The sequence below is a fragment of the Meriones unguiculatus genome (assembly GCF_030254825.1).
Source record: "Meriones unguiculatus strain TT.TT164.6M chromosome 13 unlocalized genomic scaffold, Bangor_MerUng_6.1 Chr13_unordered_Scaffold_28, whole genome shotgun sequence".
NCBI classification, from domain to species: Eukaryota; Metazoa; Chordata; class Mammalia; order Rodentia; family Muridae; genus Meriones; species Meriones unguiculatus.
The window spans coordinates 8,888,658-8,903,178 of NW_026843644.1; the positions used below are offsets into that span (position 1 = coordinate 8,888,658).

General features: G+C 35.5%; 1 pseudogene; it reads left to right on the forward strand.

Moving 5' to 3' along the window:
* LOC132650731 (single-stranded DNA-binding protein, mitochondrial-like) overlaps positions 1 to 14,222 on the forward strand; it is a 30,777-nt pseudogene extending 16,555 nt beyond the window's left edge.
* The last annotated feature ends 299 nt before the right edge of the window (positions 14,223 to 14,521 follow it).

Consider the following 14,521-nt stretch of genomic DNA (forward strand, 5'->3'; position numbering starts at 1 on the left):
AGTAGGGAGGGATGCTGGGACCTAGAGGAGAAGAGAGAGGCGGCTAAAATTGGGATACAAAGTGAATAAATTGTAAAAATTAATGATAAACAAGGGTGACAGAATAAAGCATAAATAAGACACAATTGACTGAGAAAAACACAAAAAAAATACATCTTTAATCATAGATCTAGCTAGGAAAAAAAAACCTTAGGCAACCATTACCTCAAATGACAAATAATGTATGTTTAGTGTCCTTCTTGGTACTATAGTAAAAGAGAATGTGATAGGATGCACACAGTATCATTGGAAATCTTTCTTCATGCACTGAACATGGAGTGACTTGTAGGAGTTGAGATGTTGATTTACTTTCTCGCCACAGATCAGCAGGAATGTATCCCTTGCTGAATTCAAGAGTACCCAAACCTTGAGAGAAACAAGTGCCTGCCCATGGCAGTGACCTTCCTGTCATTTGAGGATCCTCTGGGTTTGGTCCTGGCCTGCATGGCTTTGTGTTTATCTGTCAGCACAGCTATAGTTTTGGGGATCTTTCTCAAGCACCATGACTCACCCATCATTAAGTCCAATAACCAGACTATAATAAAATACCTTAGTGTCTTCAAATGAAATTATTTACCCCTACTTTTAGTAAGTTTATATAAAATGTATTTCTAACCGTAACTAAAAGAGCCCTTCATTTAAACAATGTTATATAGATACACTCTATTTCAGAATAGAAACCACTTCTGAAAAAACATTTTAGTAAGTTATACATGTTACTTTTTAATTCATGGACATATAAGTATTCAAATTTTAATTACATAATCGTAATTGTGATAAATAATACAGGTACTATATTTTTTTCCCTTAGTATTTTATTTTTCTGGAGGAAACAGGAATTAGGCTGACAGTTGACATCTTCTGTTGGACAGGCAAAAACCTGGACCTCTGGCAAAGGGTGCTTGCAAAATTGTATATCCACAGTGGAAATCAGTGTGCAGAATTCTCAAAATGATGAAAATAAATCTACCATATGAACCACTTATAACTTTCCTTGACATATGCACAATGGACTCAACATACTCCTTCAAAAATATTTTCTCAACCATGCTCATTGCTATTCTGTTCACAATAGGTACAAAATGGGAACACCTAAATATCCTTCAACTGATATAGATAAGTGAAATGGTATGCATATAAGTAGATAGAAATATAAATGACAATATTGATTTAGGTAACTAAAATCCAGAAAACAGATATCACATGTCCTATCTACTCTGAAGCATGTAATTCTAGATCTTCAGTTGTGAGTAGTCACCCTACTGTGAAAGAAAAGAAAGATTGTCATGAAAGACTGGGGACCAGCCCCAGCAGTTGATAGTTTCCAGAGAAAAGGGAAGGATAAGGCAGGGCAGAAATGAGTCAGAAATGGTTGTCCAAAGAAACTTAGAGTCTTGACTGACTGGCAGTCATAGTACCTCTTTATTTAGACAGATTTCAATAATAAAAGATGGATTCACATTGTTCTAAAACATAGATGATATCCTTTTTGTCCCCAGACGTGTGTTTTAACTGTCTCTTGGTCATAAATTTAGTCATCATTGATAAACCTTATCTTTTACTATCATTTTTCTTCATCAGTCCCATAACCTGACAGTTTTGAGGATCTGGAGGCATATTTGCCACAGCCTGAAAGCCCATTCTCAGGTTGGAAGCATTCTCAGATTCAATGGCAATAAATAAAAAATCTTTAAGCAGCCTTGGACATATTGCTTTGTCCTGAGAAGTATATTATCAAATTTTAATGGACAACCTCAAGAAAAACAATTTAGGCCAAAGCAGCAACAGTTATTATTCAATTCCTGGCATAAATCAATGTCTATACCTCATATCTTTGTAGAATTTATTTATGTGCTAAATCTAAGTATTTTTTTCATTATTTTGGTCATACTACACTACAGTGATACTGTGAAAGCTGATATTTCTAGGAAAAGGAGGTCATAATACCTCACTTTTAAAATCATTTTTACAAAACATTCTTTGTCCATCATTATAGATCCTAGTTTAAGGTGATGATATCTTCAGACATTCATTTACAGCTCCATATAGTCATGGGGGGCATATCATATGTAACTCCTAATCTCATATGCAAAGTAATCACCTGAGGATACAGCAGTATGAGGTATTTATTCTCCAATGATATCAACTCTCCTAGCACTACAAACTTTGTTTGCCTTTTTAAGAGTATGTTGTTCTGATTATTTTCTTCTTGAGGAAGCATAGGGGTAGATTTTTCAAGACTGTCTTGGAGCTGAAGTCTCATAAGGAGTTCTCTGCCATTTTTATGTGAGTTACAACTTCCACAAGGAAGACATTCATGTAGGGCCAGATAATTGATATTTCTGAGAGGGGCAGTATGCTCAGAATTTTTCTGGGGAAGCTTAGAAGCAGTACCACAGAGTGAAGGCATAAATGATTCATTAAAAATTTTCTCATTGCTCCAATGTCCCCAGGTCATACATGTACTGAAAGCCCTCTAAGCATGTAGCAAGTGGAGATCAAGACAAAGCCTGGAAGATAGCATGAAGGCTACTATAACATGCAGCTCAGCTGTGCTGGATCTTTGTCAAATAGCTGTGCTGACTTCATGGCTTTAACTGTATATGAACTTTGGTGAGGTTTTAATCCATTTGGAGGTGACGTTGAGTGAAAATAAGCACCTATTTCTATGTTTCTACATATAGACATCTAGTTTGGTCAGCACCATTTATGAAGATTTTATTTGTTTTTCCAATGTGTATTTCTTGCATTGCAGTGTGTATTTCTATTTTTTTGTTATAGTACTAGTGCATTTACATAATCAAATATTACTCAGACATTTAAAAAATCAAATCATGAAACATGAAGGTAAATGCAGATTTGCAGGTAACTGAGAGTGAGAGAACCTAGACCCAAAAAGAGAAATAGGGTATGTATTTGCTTTACATATGTATTAGTTGCAAGATGTATAATATGCAAGCAACTGAATATAATACCACAGGGATACATACAGATTAAGAACTGGAGGTTAGGGCAGGCAGAGATTTCTCCATAGGAAAGGGAAATAAAATACTTGGAACAAATGGAAAGTGGGCTAAAAAGATAGAATTGAAGGGGATTGGGAAAGGAAGAGGGCAATGAAAAGGTAACATGAGAAAAGACAGGTAAAATTAAGGGTCATTGGAAACCTAATGCAATAGAAACGTTCTAAATCATATTTATAAAAAGAATCAATATAAATGAAATCACCACACAAGAAGAAAGTCCCAAATGGAAATTTCTTGACACTAAGTAAAGCATCCAGTACTGGTAATATTTAACTGAGGTACTGGTTAAAGTAGTGTGATTGTAATGCCAAAACAATACAGGCTTTTGCCAAGACTATAGGATGCTCTTCAGAAATTGACTACAATGCCCTCTTGCTGGAGACAACACTTACACTTACCTGGAACATAGATAAATAGAGCTTGTGCTTACATAGAACCTTCACACTTACATTCTAGCAACTTTGATATGTGATGTACTTTGCAACTACAAGAGGAGAAATATAAACACTAACCCAGATACCAAATTTTTGAACTATAACAATGCTCTACCTGTAAGACATATTAGTGCAAGAGTTGTAGGAGTAAATACCAATCTATAGTTTGACTTAAGGCCCACTTCACATGATGGAATCCACACCTAACACTGGTTTTTTGATCAAGAAAAGGAAATTACACAGCCCATGGTTGTGGGGGAAAAACAAATAGTACATTCTACTAAAAGTAATAAATGACCATTGACACCATTCTGCTATACTCATAGACCAGTATCTTGTTCAGCCATCATCAAAAAAGTATCATCCTGCATCTGATGGAGACAATTTCAGAGACCCATAGAGAAAATAGACAGTCAGTGAAAGACCTCAGAATATGCCCTTCAGGCTCTTCAGTAATTCAGCCAGAAGAGTGTAAGAGCCAGAAAAGAAAGAGGATATCAAAGAACAAAGCAGTATAAATTAAGAGGACTGAAGAATAGATAAACTGTGAGAGACTGAGGCACCATGCACAAGGCCTTTAGAGTTCTGCCCTAGCCCTATCTCTAATTGATAAATGTTTGCAAATGAAAATGTAGTTTTCTCCAAGGGACACTCATTTTATCCAAGGGACTACTCTTAATTGTATTTTTAAGAGTACTTTCCAATAGGCAGATGCCCAAAAATTTCCCTCACTGACAAGTTTGGATTCTCATGTCCTGGAATTCTGGCATTCATTTAAAATGTTTTTATCATAGTTCTCATTTTAATTTGCTGAAGATTTTTTCTATTTTTAAAGCTACATGTCCTCTGTGTGTATACCATTGTTTCAAGTTTAATATTTTGTGAGATTCCTGCATGTTTGAGCAAGTCTACATCATTTCCCAACTTGGGCTCTTTTTCTTTTTTTTTCCTACTTGGATGTGTTTGTTTTTGTCTTTTTGCTATTTTATTTTCTTATTATACATTATAGCTCTCCTTGTTTAATATGAGGGTGAATTTAGACAGAATAGAAGAGGAGATGGGAAAGAGTTGCCAGGATTAGAGGAACAGAAAACTTTAATCCGGATAAATATATAAGTAAAATGACTATTTTTAAAAGAAGAAAAGGAGGAGGAGAAGGAGAAGGAGGAGGATGAAGAGAAAGAAAAAAAGAAGGAGGAGTTGGAGAAAGAAGAGAAGCAGGAGGAGGAGAAGGATGAAAAGATGAAGATGAAGAAGAAGAAGAAGAAAGAAGAAGAAGAAGAAGAAGAAGAAGAAGAAGAAGAAGAAGAAGAAGAAGACAAGTGTGTCAAAAGAAAGGTTAAATAGCTATGCACAAAAGATCCAGAAAATCTAAAAAGTGCAAAAAAGTAATTTATGAATAATAAAAATAGAAAAAAAAAAGACAAAACTCAGATCAAAAATTCTAGAAAATATTTTCAGGAAAATAATAGAAGAATGTATCCTTAACCTAATGAAGAAGGGGTAGCCTATAAAAGTACAAAAAGTATATAGAACAACAATTAAAGTGTACCAGAAAAGAAATTGTGCTCAGCACATAAAATTAAAACATTAAATGTGAAGAAAAGTATATTAAACAAAGAAGGGATATTAAAAGATGCAAGTTGAAAATACTAACTTGCATATAAATTCAGGCTCTTTAGAATAACTCCTGATCGCTCAAGAGAGAAAGAATGAATAATCCCAAGCATCAAATCAGGAGGCAAAAACCTCACACCATAACTACAAAATAAAGGGAAATAATAAACATTGCTCATTGAAATCTCTCAACTTGGATGTTCAATTCTCCAATAGAAAGTCAGGAACTAACAGAATGGACTAGACAACAATGTCCATTTTTCTGCTGCATCTACTGAACACTCTTTATCATCCAGGTTGGACAGCATCTCTGTTTAAAAGGATGGAAGGAGACAGTAGAAGAAAGTGGACCAAAAAAGAAGTTTAGGGGAACTTTATTTTATAAAGTTCACACAAACAAATACTAAAATTCTTGAGTCAATTTAAAAGAGAGTATGTACTGTACACACTGAATAAGGATATGCAACAGATGACTTGGACTGGTCCAGCACACATCTACACTCATGTTTACTGAAGCAAAGCTTACCGTATGCTAAGAGAGAATGGACTTGATTGTCCTGAATCACATGAGTGCAAAATATATTATTCAAATTTTATTCATGGAAAACATGTACTTTTGTTTTTTGAGATTTTTAATATAATCACATTATTTCTCATTTCTCTGTCCTACCTACAAAATCTCTCATATATCCCTCTTTTGGCTCTTTCAATTTCAAGTCTTGGGTTGCCAATAACTGCTATTACATGTATCGTGTGTGTGTGTGTATGTGTGTGTGTGTGTGTATGCAAGAGTGAGAGAGAACATTTAACATTTCAAGAAAGGCAATCATTTTACTTTGAAATTGTGGATGAACTCAAAATGTATCAAGTTATGACCTGAGCTAGACACAGAAATGAAACATTGTCTGACTTATAACTGGGTTATAAGCACTCAGTGCTCTGAAATAAGAACTGAATAGTCAGTATTAGAGCCTGAACATCAGGGTGTAGTGGCATGACTTGTCAAAGAACACATTTCAGTGACAAGAGGAATAATATAAAGAAATACTTTGGGGTGCATGCATAAGAGCTATTAATAATAGCTTACATTGTTTACTTGAGAAATATTCTCTGTATATTTTTTTAAATCTCAATAACCAAAATGTTATAATTACTGTGTAAGAGATATTAATTTATTTATATATTATTTACTCTTCCATCAATTTTCCTTCCATTTTCACCCTCCTGAGTTTTGAGTAATCATTCTTTGCTCTTTTGAAAATTCAAGCCACTTTTTCATAAACTATTTTTACACACTTAACATACCAAAATTTGATTTGTACAATATTTTACAATATTACAATACTAGGAATATATGACAAACCACTGAATTTTATTAAGGGTATTTATTATATATAGTATCACAGGAAAAAGGAAAATGAGTAGAGATGAAATACTATTCTTTCTAGTTGTTTTTAAGAGACAGTTGCCTGAGTCCAGCCATCTCATGAAAAAAAAACTCATTTTTTTCTTTTTTATTGATTATTACAATTTATTCACCTTGTTTTCTGGCTGTAAGCCCCTCCTTCATCTTCCACCAGTTACAACCTACCTCCCTCTTCTACCCCTATGCCCCTCTCCTAGTCCACTGATAGGGAAAATCCTCCTTCCCTACTATCTTATCCTAGTCTATCTTATCAAGTCTTACCAAGAATGGCTGCACTTTCTTCCTCTGTGGCCTGGCAAGTCTGCATCTTCCAGGAGTAGCTGATCAAGGAGCCTTCCACTGAATTCATTTCAGAGACAGCCCCTGTCACCCTTAATAGGGAACTCACATGGAAACTGAGATACTTATGAGCTACATCTGAGCAGGGATTCTAGGTGTTCTTCATTCATGTTCCTTGGTTGGAACAGGACCCCCCAGGCCCATATTTTTGGGCTCAATTGGCCTCCTTGTGGAGGGCCTCTCACATCCAGGTCTTTCTACCTCCTAAATATTCCATATAAATCCATGCTTTCTGCACAAAATTTGGCTATGAGTTTAACCATCTTCTTCAATACCCTGCTATGTAGATTCTTTCAGAGGCCCTCTGTGGTAGTTCCTGCCCTGTTCCCTATCATCCCCCATTACCGATGTCTATCCCATTTGCCCTTCTGAATGAGAATTAAGCATCTTCCTTAGGGTTCTTCCTGTTGTTTAGATCCTTTAGGAATCTAGCTTTTAGTATTTTTAATCCTGTATTATATGGCTAATATCCACATATAAGTGAGTATATACCATGAGTGTCTTTCTGCTTCTGGATACCTCACTCAGAGTGATCTTTTCTAGTTGCATCCACTTGCCTGCTGATTTCCTTGTTTTTAATTGCTGAATAGTATTGCATTGTATAAATGTGCCACAATTTCTGTGTTTATTTCTCAGTTTGGGGACATCTAAGTTGTTTCCAGATTCTGGCTATTGTCAATAAAGTTGTTATGAGTATAGTTGAGCAAATGTCCTTGTTGTATGGTTGATAATCTTCTGAATATATGCCCATGGTTGGTATAACTGAATATTTTAGTAGCACTATTCATAATTTTCTGAGAAAGCACCAGATTGATTTCCAAAGTGCTTGTACAAGTGTATATTCCCACCATTAATGGAGGAGGGTTCCCTTTTCTCCAAATCGAGTCCAACTTGTTTTGCAGATGGTGTGGGAGTACACATGAATGACCCTAAAAATTCAACCAGGGAACTCCTACAGCTGATCAACACTTTCAGCAAAATGACTGTATACAAAATTAAATTAAAAAATCTGAAGCCCTCCTGTATATAAAAGACAAATGGGCTCAGAAAGAAATTAGGGAAACAAAACCCCTTCACAAAAGCCACACATAATATAAAGTACCTTGGTGTGACTCTAATCAAGCAAGTGAATGATTTGTATGGAAAAAAGAACTTCAAGGAAGATATCAGAAGATCTCCCATTCTCTGGGATTGGTATGATTCACATAGTAAAAATTGCCACTCTACCACAAGAAATCTAAAGAGTCAATGCAATTCCAATCAAAATACCAGCACAACTCATTGCAGACCTTGAAAGAACAATTCTCAGTTTCATATGGAAAAAAAAAAAAAAAAAAAAAAAAACAACCCAGAATTGATTTTAAAAAATGCCTGTACAATAAAAGATTTTCTGGAGGTATCTTCATCTGAGATCTCAAGTAGTACTATAGTGCAACAGTAATAAAAATGGCATTGTACTGGCACCTGTACTTTAAATCTTAAAGGGGTGTGCATCTACTCATTAATCATTTTTATTAAATCATATCAAGAAGCTGAGGGGAAAAACAAATATACAGGAATCAACTGCTGTCTCAGTTTTAGACCCAGTTTGAGGGAGTCCAGACAGCCAATGCTACCTTGGGCTATTGTTTCGGCTCATCAACCTTAAATCATCCCTGGCTTTTTTTAACGGTGTACTTTTCTTAACTTTAAATTGTTCTTTAAGATATTTTACATCAGAGCCATTAGCAAAAACATCTTCCCTGACCTTGTTAAACAATCTATTTTACCAAATTGTTTCTAAGTATAATGGTCATTGCTAACAATCTACATCTATGGCTCCTTTCAAGGGCAGTGGTTAATTCATTAATCTGCTCCAGTAAACAGGTGGAAAGAGATCAAATATTGTTAATTTTAAATGCCAATGATATCGCCCAGTGATGGGCTAGAAGCCTCTTTAGAGTTTTCATACAACTCATGTTATGAGGAATATGGGCATCATAAGGGCAACAAGCAGAGATATGCTACATAAGAGCACAAAGTCCTCAGGACAAGCAGTTCTAGGGATTATGCTTCTCCAAGACAAACTCCTCGTGACTATGCTAACAGGGGAGCCACATTCCATGAGTTCTACAGCCCTTTTGCTATTGCTACTGAATGGCTCTTGACAGGACCGGGTAGCCAAAATAGTTTGCCTATATATGGGTGAAGGGGAAGTGAGGTTAGCTCAGGCCCTGGGAAGGAGAATTCAGGGTATTGCATGGGCTATACTAGCCTGGAGGACCAGACAACATCGAAGAACTGAAGGATTGCTGGGAGAAAATGTCAGGTAGGTTTGATTTGATATGTTAACTAGGAACCTCTGCCATTAGTTCCAGGTTTGAATCCTACTGCTATGGTAACATAAAGTTCAGAGAGAGAGAAGCATGGTCTCCATTGGATAATGATTATCAAGTGAGCCCACAGGGAAGAAAGGTGACAAAGACAAAGATTATGTTTTTCTTTTCTTTCTATATATCTTCTTTCTTCTCTTTGAGGAAGGGCAGTAACCCAAACTAGACTCAAAATTTTGCTATTTTGCTCTTTTGTTTTTTTTAGTATTTTTTTATTTTATTAATTGTTTTTATTAATAAAATAAAAATTTTATTTTTCACAATTTATTCATTATGTATGATGGTTGAAGGTCACTCCTTCAACTCCTACTGCTCCTACCCTCACTTCATCTTCCCCCATCCCCTTTCCCTAGCCTACTCAAAAGGGAAGTAACTCTCCTCTGCCATCCACCCATACCTTATTGGAAAAGTGCTCAGCTACTAAAAGCAGAGAAATAAAATTTCTGCTATTATTTCTTTTCCATCGGCCACTATACTCACCTTAGAAGATTTCATACCATGAAGCTTTCCTGCAACCTTGCCATGAAAGAAACACTAGGTATAACTCATTTTAAAGAGTCCAGCCCCCAATATAGTGTTTAATTTACCATCTCACATGCAGAAGCATGTGAAATTGAAATGCTATAACCTCTGAAACATTTTATCACAAGCATTTCAGAGAACATGATTCTCTTGCTGCCTAGAAGGCTGTTTTCAACCAACCCAGAAAGGCATGAGGGGCAGAAGATGAGGTATAAAGCTTGGAAAGCCTACAAGCATAACAGTGATGAGCCACACTGGGAATCACCTCAGAAAGTAAGTTCAACTTTAATTCCAGAAAACAAGCTTATACCCCTTGGGGAGTGCCTGGGATGCTCCAAGCATAGGTGTAGATAATTGTTTAATACTAGGCAATTCAAGGGTGCTCGATTTGCATTAAACAGCACATTCCTATCATATGAACAAGAACAAGAACAAATAATTAAATTTTCTGATATTTGAAGGGAGGAGTGATCGGGTATCTGTGTCAAAGGCCATCTAACAAATTTGATTGGTGGTGTCTATGTCTAAAGACACTCTCCAGAAAAACTCACCCTTGACATGGTTACACATCTAGGCCAGAAGCAGGGTCATACATGGAAAAGAAAGCCTCCTCCCTCATATCTCAAAATTTAGTGTTGGTTGTGATGTTTTTCAATAGTACCGCTGGAACAATAGGTATGTGTACACAAAGAAACTTCTACAGGCTACCACTGTTTTCATACTCTCAGAGAACTTCCTGGCTGGTGTTAGTTCACCATTCCCTACATATTCATCCACTGGACTAAAAGTTTCTTGTGTAATGTGAGGCAATTGAAAACAGTAAATGTTGAGAATCAGGATTATCAATAAGTCTTCCATAAACACCTTATTATATAATACTGTTGCATGTAATTGATATTCAATATTCATTGTATTCTTTTTATAAATAAGTTTATTTACTTTAAATACCAATCGTAGTCCCCCTCCCTTCTCTCCCCCAGTACTACCCTCCATTCCTATTCTCCCTATTCCCGTTCCCCTTTAGAAAAGGGAGGTCATTTCCATTGAGCTAGTTTTACAGTTCTGTTGGATCTCAGTGGACCAAAGTACACAGAGGCCTTTCCACATTGCTTATACTCACAGAAATCCTCTCCAGTAAGGATACTTTTATGATAATGATGACTCTAGATTTGTGCAAGGCCTCACCATTTTAACACATTCGTAAGTTTTTCCTCCATTATGAATCCTTTCATGATGATGAAGATTATACAAATGTGGAATGGTTTCACCATGTTAAAAACACTCACAGGCTTTCTGTCCATTAGGATTTCTTTCATGAGTGTGGAGATTATTCTGAAGTGCAAAAGTTTATTCACATTGGTTACAGTCATACAGCTTCTTTCCAGTATGTGTTTTTTGATTTATTAGAAGTTATGTGCAAAGGCTTTGCCACATAGTTATATTTATATGGTTTCCCTCCACAATGTGTTGTTGTCTTAGGAGATGAATATTACATACAAAGGCTTTATCACACTAATTACCCTCACCAGGCTTCTCTCCACTGTGTGTCTTTTCTTGTTTGTGGATACTACTCGGCTGTGCAAAGGCTTTATCATATTGGGCATATTCATAAGGTTTCTTCCTAATATGTGTTCTCTTATGGCTTATGAGATGACTTTTTTGTGCAAAGGCTGTACTGCACTGGTTACATTCATAAGGTTTCTCTCCAGTGTGTGTTCTTTTATGGATTAAGAGATGAGTGTTTTCTGCAAAGGCTTTACCACACTGGTTACATTCATAAGGTTTCTCTCCAGTGTGTGTTCTTTTATGGCTTAAGAGAGTACTGTTTCGTGTAAAGGCTTTACCACACTCGTTACATTCATAAGGTTTCTCTCCAGTATGTGTTCTTCTATGGCTTATGAGATGACTCTTTTGTGCAAAGACTTTACCACATTGATTACATTTGTAAAGCTTCTCTCCAGTGTGTGTTCCTTTATGCCGTATGAGATCAGTGGTATTGGAGAAAGCTTTACCACATAGAGTGCATTTAGTAGGTTTCTCTCCAGTACAACTGCTTGCATGCCTGCAGAGATAATTACCACATGTGAAAGATTTACCACAGTCAGTGCTTTACACTAATAAATATATTTATCTTTATTAATTAATTTCATAATTTGGTCTAATGGTAAAGGAGAATCAAATTTTAAAGTTTTATCATGTTATTTACATTAATGATTTTTCCCTTCATTATGGGTATTTTCAAAGATCCCTGTGATGGTAAGAGCATTTGTTCCATGGTTCACTTTCATAGCATCATTTTTCTATAAGAGTATTTTTTTATATTTATATATAGAGAGATTATTGTAAGAATACAGAGATTTACCACAGCAATCCCATTCGCATTGTTTTTACTGTATGAATGACACTTCCTTTGCAAAGTGAGACAAGAGAAGCAGAAGAAGTTCCAAATTCCTAGTATTCATAGGTATTTTCAGCAGTATTAGTTTGCTGATGAATTCTCATTTAAGTTGCAAAACCAATTAACAGTAACCATTTATTGCATTCAGAAATTCTACTCAAAGTGGGGACTACTACAAAAGTAATTGTTCTTGGAGAAAGACAGCTACACTGCTTCTTTCAATATCCCTCTACTCATGTGCCTTACAAACATTGTGACATATGCTATACCTATTTAAATTACAAGAATAATAAAGGATTCCCTCATTGAATTAACACAGTTTGTTTTTTGTTCATCATAGACATATCATATAGGGATTAATGTTTCTCCACAACAATATTCTTGACTCTCATAAGCTGCTCCTTTCACTAAACTTTCCAATGTTACTGCATGAATATGAGTAACAGTGGTTGTTATTAGGAAGTTTTGGACACATACTGATCACCTATTCAATATGTATACCTCTTACAATATCTGAGTAGATAAAATGAGACTAAACAGATTGGCAGTTCAACTCAGTAGTTGTAATGTCTATATGATTTAAATGGTATTTTCTGTTACAACATTATTTAATTTTCTTCTATCTTAGGGAATGCCTTGCAAACACAAATCAGATACCTGACATTAAGGTAAATGGAATTGTGGGAATTTAATGATCATCAGCACACTTAAAGCAGTGCTGTTTTTACACTGTTGCTTTTCTTCAAAACCTCCAGGACACAGCCAGGTATGGTACATGCCTTTAATCCCTGCATTCGTGGAGGCAGAAACAGGCAGATATGTGTGATTTCAAGGTCAGGCTGTTCCACCAAGCAAGTCTAAGACAAGCCACGGCTACAAAAAAAAAATCTTCCAAAAACAAAAAATAAAAAGCAGCCAACAAACAAAAACAAAAATAAAAACAAACACTTCCAGGACACATTAAAATTTCTTAACACTCGTGTCTGTATCAGCATGCATATAAATTTACCTTCTGTTACTTGTAGAACTTTGAAAATGTTCTTCAATATTATGGTGTTCCCATTTGTAACCTAAAATATAGTACCAGAAATATATATTATTGGAAATATCATATTATTATTAAGGAAAAACTTAAATCACTACATTCTGTGACCCTTAGTACTATGCCTGATTAAATCACCTCATTCCTCCTCATTCTCAATTGGAATTGCAGAAGAGGATCAACAACAAAGTAAGAGTTGTCTCCTTATTTTAAAAGTGAAAGAAAATTCACAGTCTTACCTATTTCAGTGAGGTTTTTGCATGTCTCTAGCATCACATCTTTGTAGAGTTGCTTCTGGGAAGATTCCAGCAAAGCCCACTCTTCTTGGCTGAATTTCACATGCACATCATTGAATGTCACTGAATTCTAAAATATAATTGTACAATATACAATTGTACAACAGAAACATTGGCAACAATATAAATTTATACTTCTTTGGAAATATAACCATATAATTCTAGTGCTTCTTCCATATATTTTCTGACACAGAAGTGCTAATGTTAGACAGTTGGGTGCTGTGCATTGGGTGAAGGAGGGGAGAAGAAAAAGCCTAAAGGTTAGATTGTAAGAAAAACCAAAGGTGTGCTTTGAAGAACTGTGTTACAGGAGTTTCATCACTTTGTAAGACAGGAATCTAAAGTAGTGAGCAGTTGGGTTCTTGAGCGATCTATGAATCCTGGTCAGTTCCTTGATCAAGTCAGTCAGGACTCTGTCATGAGACAGGTGGAAGGAAAAGGAATCACAATATTTTATCTAGCAACAAATGAGATGTGGTAATCAGGGGACACTGAATAAATGGATAACCTCAGTCAAAACACAACATGGCACTGAATATCATCTTTTTACCATGCTTCAGGGAAGTGGCATATCAATATGTGAAAAGGGAGATTCATATATTTGTGGAAGGGAAAGTGGACTACAGTAAATACATGAATAAAAATAATGTGAGGTGTCAAACAACAACAATCATAGCTGATAAGATCATATTTGTGAATGACCAGACAAAAGAAAAGATATAGACCACATTATTCTTTTTTGATAATTGTTTTATATATTCTCCTTTCCAAATCATGTATAGTCTATAGTTGAAGAATAAAGATTAAAGCTTTTATATTAAAAAAAGAATTGCTAATGTTATCAATAATCATTCTCAGAAGAAAATTGAATAACTGTCATATCTGAACTTTTTGAATAGGATATAGCCTTGGAATAGACATGCCAATTAATGTGGACAAAGACAAACAGAGAGAAGAGAGTGAAATAGAAAGAGAAAGATAGAGACAGAGACACAGAGAGAAATGAACAA